This window comes from Pongo pygmaeus, chromosome 10 (assembly GCF_028885625.2).
Source record: "Pongo pygmaeus isolate AG05252 chromosome 10, NHGRI_mPonPyg2-v2.0_pri, whole genome shotgun sequence".
Taxonomy (NCBI): domain Eukaryota; kingdom Metazoa; phylum Chordata; class Mammalia; order Primates; family Hominidae; genus Pongo; species Pongo pygmaeus.
Window position 1 is genome coordinate 46,811,008 of NC_072383.2, and position 8,194 is coordinate 46,819,201.

An 8,194-nucleotide genomic window follows, 5' to 3' on the forward strand; every position below is an offset into this window, starting at 1 on the left:
TGTGTGGTACATTGTCCTTTGGAATGAATCATCTTTCCTGATATAAAATTGGGAAAATACAAGGAGAAATAATTGAGCTCAGAAGTTAGTACTACATGTGTGCAATTATATATCTGAATTGGACTTTTGTCTGGAAAGTAGCAAGCAAAATAATAGTAATAACCAATACACCAAATTAAAAAGAAGAGAATAATATAATGTAAAAAGAAGACCATTTTGCAATGTCGCCTCCATCCACAGACAACTGTGAAACATCAGCTCAATAAATGCATTTCCTTTTTATGTAGTTCTTATGTCAATTTGGTAAATATCCTCCTCCGAGTGGGCTTCTAACTGTGGGAATTTTAGCCGGCCTCACACCCTTGCTATTTAGCTAGAGACTCTGGTGGTTGCTCAGTTGTCCCTTGGGACAAAAATGCTTTGCTTTCACCCCTAGGAAATAAATTGGAGTAAAATTATCTTGCTATTTAGAAAGGCTCCATTCTCAGCAACAATGCGGAGTAAGTCACTGGACTTCGTACCACTGGATGTTGGTGATGAAATTTCAGAGGTAAATAAGTTTGGCCACTAAAGTTGAAAGTTTATTTTTTACAAATAATTTTTCCTTTTGGTTTTCAGCGACAGATTTTCAGGGTCTGCAGCACTACTCACACAGTGCTCTGCGGAGCCCATTCATTCCTGCTAGGCTGGCAGGCTAAGAAGGGCGTGGGAGGGAGGGTCTTGAGAATACAGCTGCTGCAGGTTGTGGTGTGACAATGGCGACCACGGATTTTTCTAGCCTGCCATCCACAGTTCTGCTTTACTTGTTCAATTTTGCTTCAGTAATATTCTCTGGAAAAAAAATAATATCCAAAATGCAAAAATCATTTTATCTACTTATTGTATATTTCCTAGGAAAAAATAATCCTCAACATCATCTTATCTCCACTTCTTTAGCAAAAAAAAAAAAAAAAAAAAGTATATTTCAGAAGAGACAGGAGGATTAGGTATTTGAATGCTTCTTTCAGAACCCAGAAATATATTTAACAAAAATAAGAATTAAATGGCATAAGGAAGCATAAGGATTAATAAGTAGCTCATTCAAAATACTTTCACAATTTTAATAATAAAATATATCAGACACTATTGGATTATAGTAACATGTACAAGTCTTTTTGGAATGAGAAGCAGAGTTTGAACATTATTTTCTTTACAATATAAAAAGATTAATTAAGAAATATGTCATTTATCCAATAGTCTCAGTTCTTTATGCAATTTCCAAAGGATTAAATAAAAGAGAGGAGGGTTCACGCGGTTGATTCTTTGTAATTCTATCTCAGAGCCATTCTGTTCCTTATGTAAATGAGGGTTATTCCCTCCGCTTGGGCATATGTAACAAGATCTAGGTCAGAAATAGACTATTTAGGCACTGATAATCTCAAATATATAAACAGGAGATCAGGGGAAATAACTAATCTATAATTTTTGTTCCTTATTATCTGATTTAATAATGCTCAAACTGTGGAAAGGAAAACAATACTTTTTTTACTAGTTCATCTCTTATTTTTACTGCCATTTAAAAAAATTTGACATCAATATGCATGTACAAGTATTCTGCTAATGGATTCATTCTTGTACACAGTAAGATTAGCATAAAACATTCTTCTTTCATAATATTTGTAGAATTTTAATCATTTATTCACATGTCTACATTTCTCCTCCATTAAAATGTAAGTCCTAATTCCTGTCAAAGTGCCTAACTACAGTAGATGTTATACACCACATGTTTGCTCAATTAAATGAACAGCTCTCTGTGCAGTTTCTTTCTTTCTTTCTCTTTTTTTTTTTTTTTTTTTTTTTGAGATGGAGTCTCATTCTGTCGCCCAGGCTGGAGTGCAGTGGCACGATCTCGGCTCACTGCAACCTCCGCTTCCCGAGTTCAAGCGATTCTCTTGCCTCAACCTCCTGAGTAGCTGGGATTACAGGTGCTGGCCACCACACCTGGCTAATTTTTGTGTTTTTAGTAGAGACGGGGTTTTGCCATGTTGGCCAGTCTGGTCTTGAACTCCTGACTTCAGGTGATCCACCTGCCTCAGCCTCCTAAAGTGCTAGGATTACAGGCATGATCCATGGTGCCCAGCCTGCGCAGATTTTCATTACCTATTATCATGCTTAGTAATGTAAAGATATTGGCTAGAGCGGTGGCTTACTCCTGTAATCCCAGCACTTTGGGAGGCCAAGGTGGTGGACCACCTGAGGTTAGGAGTTTGAGACCAGCCTGGACAACATGGAGAAACCCTGTCTCTATCAAAAATATAAAAATTAGCCCATGCGCAGTGGCTCATGCCTTTAATCCCAGCACTTTGGGAGGCCGAGGCAGGGGATTATTTGAGGTCAGGAGTTCGAGACCAGCCTAGCCAACATGGCGAAACCCCACCTCTACTAAAACAAAACAAAACAAAACAAAACAAAACACCAGCCAGGTGTGGTGGCTCGTGCCTGTAATCCCAGTTATTGTGGATATTGAGGCATAAGAATCGCTTGAACTCGGGAGGCAGAGGTTGCGGTGAGCTGAGATCATACCACTGCACTCCAGCCTGAGCGACAGAGTGAGACTCTGTCTTAAAAAAAAGATATTTAATTAAGTATTTTACTATTTATAATCAGCAAGCATTTACTGAGTAAGCCCAAGACCATCCTAGGTGGTGAAGAATTCAGAGGTAATAGCATGATCTCTTTTCTCTAGAATCTTCCAATTTATTGGAATAATTGAGACACGTACATTCCTATAGGTTTGAGAATGACATGTACGTGTGTATGTTTGGAGAGGGGCCATGCAATAGATCCCAATAGAGGGGATCTATTTCATGACTCCGTGTATCATAACTTATGAGGGAAACAAGAGTTGTCAAACACTTTTTTTTACATCTTCACCTCCTATTCATCCCTAAATCCATTTCAAACTGGATTCTGCTCCTATCACTCCTTTAAAGTGCCTCCTTGTTTGTTTTTTGTTTGTTTGTTTTTGAGATGGAGTCTCACTCGTGTTCAGTGGCGCAATATCAGCTCACTGCAGCCTCTGCTTCTGGGTTCAAATGATTCTTCTGCCTCAGCCTCTCAAGTAGCGGGGATTACAGGTGCCCACCACCACGCCCAGCTAATTTTTGTATTTTTAGTAGAGACAGGGTTACCTCATGTTGGCCAGGCTGGTCTCAAACTCCTGGCCTCAAGTGGCCAACTTGCCTCAGCCTCCCAAAGTGCTGAGATTACAGGCGTGAGCCACCGTGCCTGGTCTATCTCAGTTGTTAAATCCACTGGACACATTTTAGTTCTTGTTGACCTGTGACAGGATTTGTCACAGCTGACTATTATCTCCTTCAAGACACTTTCTTCCCTTAGCCTCAAAAACTCTACATTTGCTGGGTTTCTCTCCTACATTTTTGTTTCCAGTCAGTCTCTGTTGGTTCCTCCTCCTTTCCCTAATCTTCAAACGTTGGAATTCCTCAAGCTTCAGTCCTAGACCTTTTCCTCATTTTATTCTATGTGGTCTTATACCTTTTTGGTGGATGGCAAGTGCATTCATTCCCAAGGCTTCAAATCCTTCCTGTATGCCGATGACTTCTTTTATTTATTTATTTACTTTTAATTTTTTTTAGAGACAAAGTCTCGCTATATTGCCTAGGCTGGTCTCAAACTCCTGGCCTCACGTGATCCTCCTACCTCAGCCTCCCCAGTAGCTGGGATTACAGGTGGGAGCCACTTTGCCTGGTGCCGATGAATTCCTTTTTCTTTTTTTTTTTTCCTAAGACGGAGTTTCACTCTTGTCACCCAGGCTGGAGTGCAATAGCATGATCTCGGCTCACTGCAAACTCTGCCTCCCAGGTTCAAGCGATTCTCCTGCCTCAGCCTCCTGAGTAGCTGGGATTATAGGCGCCACCACCACGCCCAGCTAATTTTTGTATTTTTAGTAGAGACTGGGCTTCACCATGCTGGCCAGGCTGGTCTTGAACTCCTGACCTCAGGTGATCCACCTGCCTCTGCCTCCCAAAGTGCTGGGATTGCAGGCGTGAGCCACCTCGCCCAGCCTGATGACTTCCTGATATCTCTTCTTAGTCTCAGATCATATAGTCAATTTCCAGTCTCTGGCTTGTTTTCTCAGATATCTCAAATTGAACTAATGTTTGTTTGTTTGTTTGTTTGTTTATTTTGAGACAGAGTCTTGCTCTGTCACCCAGGCTGGAGTGCAATGGCACTATCTTGGCTCACTGCAACCTCTGCCTCCTGGGTTCAAGCAATTCTCCTGCCTCAGCCTCCCGAGTAGCTGGGATTACAGGCACACGCTGCCATGCCCAGCTAATTTTTTGTATTTTAGTAGAGACGGGGTTTCACCGTGTTGCCCAGGCTGGTCTCGAACTGCTGAACTCAGGCAATCCACCCACCTTGGCCTCCCAAAGTGTTAGGATTACAGGCATGAGCCTGTATAATGTTTATAATGGAAGCTTTTATTAGAAATGGTGGCTCTTGAATAGAATGGTAGTGGAATAATAAGTACTCTAGGAAAAGTAACATTAGCAAAGATATAGTATAATGATGAACTGTTGCCTGGATAAGGGAACAAAGAAATTGGCTTGATTAGGGCATTCGAGGGTGGGTAAGCGATGTGTTATATGGGGAGGGTGGAGCTAGTTAACAAAATGGTTTAAACTTCGGTCTGAAGGAGTTTGGGATTGAGTCCATACACAGTGTGAAGCCTTTATACATATATATGTGTGTATATATATATATATATATAGAGAGAGAGAGAGAGAGAGAGAGAAAGAGAGAGAGAGAGAGACGGAGTTTTGCTCTTGTTGCCCAGGCTCGAGTGCAATGGCATGATCTCGGCTCACCACAACCCCCGCCTCCCGGGTAAAAGCGATTCTCCTGCCTCAGCCTCCCAAGTAGCTTGGATTATAGGCATGCGCCACCATGCCTGGCTAATTTTGTATTTTTAGTAGAGATGGGGTTACTCCATATTGGTCAGGCTGGTCTCGAACTCCCAACCTCAGGTGATCCACCCGCCTTGGCCTCCCAAAGTGCTGGGATGACAGGTGTGAGCCACTGTGCTTGGCCGAAGCCTTTATGTTCTTATCCAAAAGAGTGACAGGCCAAGTGTAGTGGCTCATACCTGTAATCCCGGCACTTTGGGAGGCCGAGGCATGAGGCTTGCTTGAGCCCAGGAGTTCGAGACCAGTTTGGGCAACATAGAGAGACCTCATTTCTACAAAAAATTTTTAAAATTAGCTGGGTAAGGTGGCATGCACCTGTGGTTCTAGCTACTTGGGAGGCTGAGGCAGGAAGAATGCTTGACCCTGGGAAGTCAAGGCTGCAATGAGCTGTGATGATTGTGCCACTGCGTTCCAGCTTGGGCAACAGAGTGAGAGAGACCCCGTCACCAAGTTAAAAAAAAAAAAAAAAAAAGGGACAAATTTATGAAGGGAACAGCATTTTCATAAAATTAATGTGACTGGTGTATGGAGTAGGAAAAAAGAGACTGGAGAATGAGACCAATACAATTATTGCAATAATCTAAGCAGAAGGTCTCAGGCCATCATAATGGATAGAAAGGGATAAGAGAAGACATCATTCAAAGGAAGAATCCTGGTGGTGATTGGTTGGATATGTGGTAAAAAGGAAGGAGTCAAAATCAACCCTTAAAGTGTTTTTTTTCTTTTGTCTTTTTTTAGAGGCAGGACCCAGGCTGGAGAGCAGTGGCATAATCATAGTTCACAGCAGTCTCAAACTTCTGGGTTCAAGTGATCCTCCCACCTCAGCCTCCGGTGTAGCTGGGACTACAGACCCATACCACCACACTTGGCTTTTTTTGTAGAGACGGGGTCTCACTTTTCTTGCTCAGGCTGGTCTCAAACTCCTGGCCTCAAGCAGTCCTCCTACCCCAGCCTCTGAAAGTGCTGGGATCACAGGCGTGAGCCAGTGTGCCCTGCCTAATCTTTAAAGTTTTTAGCCTGGAAGACTCAGAGAATGAAATGGTAGTGGTGCTATTAACAGAATAGGGAAGTTGAGAAGAGATGCAAGTCTAAGCAGAAAATGCATTTGTGTGTGTGCTGGGGGAGGGTGTTGAGGGCAGGAAAGTTCAGTCGATGTGATCTAACAAGCTGAATGTTACACCATTTAGATGACAGAGGAATTGAGGGCAGAAGTCTTGGAGGCTGCTGGGAATCTGAGATTGGGACTGCTTAGGGAAAGGTCAGGACTGGAGGGGATGGAGATGTGTATTTGGTGGCTAATGACAACAGCATGGTTATAAAGCTGGTGGTATAGTATGAGAATAGAATTCTCCAACTGTAACCCATAATTTCAAGTTATGTCACTGAATGGGAACGAGATAGATTTGGGGACTTTTAGGGTTATTTAGCAGGCTGACTTACCAGGTTTGGGAACAGATTTAATAAATTAAAAACAGGGTCGTGTGTGGTGGCTCACGCCTGTAATCCCAGCACTTTGGAAGCCAAGGTGGGTGGACTACCTGAGGTCAGGGGTTTGAGATCAGCCTGGTCAACATGGTGAAACCCTGTCTCTACTAAAAATACAAAAATTAACTGGGCGTGGTGGCAAGTGCCTATAATCCCAGCTACTCAAGAGGCTGAGGCAGGAGAATTGCTTGAACCCAAGAGGTGGAGGTTGCAGTGAGCCAAGATCACACTACTGCACTCCAGCCTGGGTGACAGAGCAAGACTCTGTCTCAAAAAAAAAAAAAATTAATTAAAAACAGTAGGCTGGGTGAGGTGGCTCATGCCTGTAATCTCAGCACTTTGGGAGGCTGAGGCAAAAGGATCGCTTGAGCCCAGGAGTTCGAGACCAACCTGGGCAACATATCAAGACCCCCATCTCTACCAAAAAGAAAAAAATTAACTGGGCGTGTTGATGAACGCCTATTGTCCCAGCTACTTAGGAGGCTGAGGTGGGAGGATCGCTTGAGCACAGGAGGTCTAGGTTGCCGTGAGCTGTGATGGTGCCACTGCACTCCAGCCTGGGGGACAGAGTGAGACTCTGTCTCAAAAATAATAATAATAGGCCAGGCGCCGTGGCTCACACCTGTAATCCCAGCACTTTGGGAGGCTGAGGCGGGTGGATTGCCTGAGATCAGGAATTCGAGACCAACCTGGACAACAAGGTGAAATCCCATCTCTACTAAAATATAAAAAACTAGCCAGGCGTGGCTGTGTGCGCCTGTAGTCCCAGCTACTCGGGAGGCTGAGGCAGGAGAATTACTTGAACCCAGGAGGTGGAGGTTGTAGTGAGCCAAGATCGCACCACTGCACTCCAGCATGGGTGACAGAGCGAGACTCCATGTCCAAGAAAATATAATAATAATAACAAATAATAATAAAAATAAAAACAGTAAAGAACTGCAAGGGAAAGAAGTGTCAGAAAAGGAAACAAAGAAGGAGGCGGTAAAGGAGAACACGTTGATGTCACAGAAACAAAGGAAGGAGCGAGTGTCAAGAGAGTGCTGAGTAATACCAAATACTGCAGAGGAGTCTTTAAATAAGGACAGAAGAGTGCTCATTGGATTTAGTAACAAGGAAATCAGTATAAAGCAAGGGCTTGGCATAAAAGACAAAAAAAAAAAAAAAATGTTTCCTGCCCCAGAGGAGCTCAAGGTGCAAGGAAAGAAACTGTTATTACAGTGTGACGAGTGCTGTAAGATAGAGTTCAGCCCAGGAGCTGCCACACGGACACAGAGATGAAGCTGGTGGTCCAGTTTTCTAGGTGCTGTTGGTTCACACTTCCTAACCTCATTTCCCTGTGATGTCACCTGTCTCATGCCACATCACTGCCTCTGCATCTTTTGTGAAATGAGCATACCTGTCCATGCCACACTGCCTTCTTGGTGCGTGGTGGAGTGTAAATGGGTATATTCAAGCAACCAGGTTTTCCTTAAATTCTCTTGCTAAACACGCTTCAAACTCTAAATGTAAACAAAGGAATGGACATGATTATAATGATACATGGAATTTAAGTTTATCTTCATTTTAGGGTTTAGTATGGATCAATATATTGAATGAATTGGCTCTATGTGTGGCTATCCACACAAAGACTATCCACTGAATTTACCTTGGCCAAATTCCAACGCTAACCATTTAGGTAAGAATATGGTTCCACATCTAGAATTCAGAATTTTATTTAAAGCTTAACATTCTTTTTCTCAGGA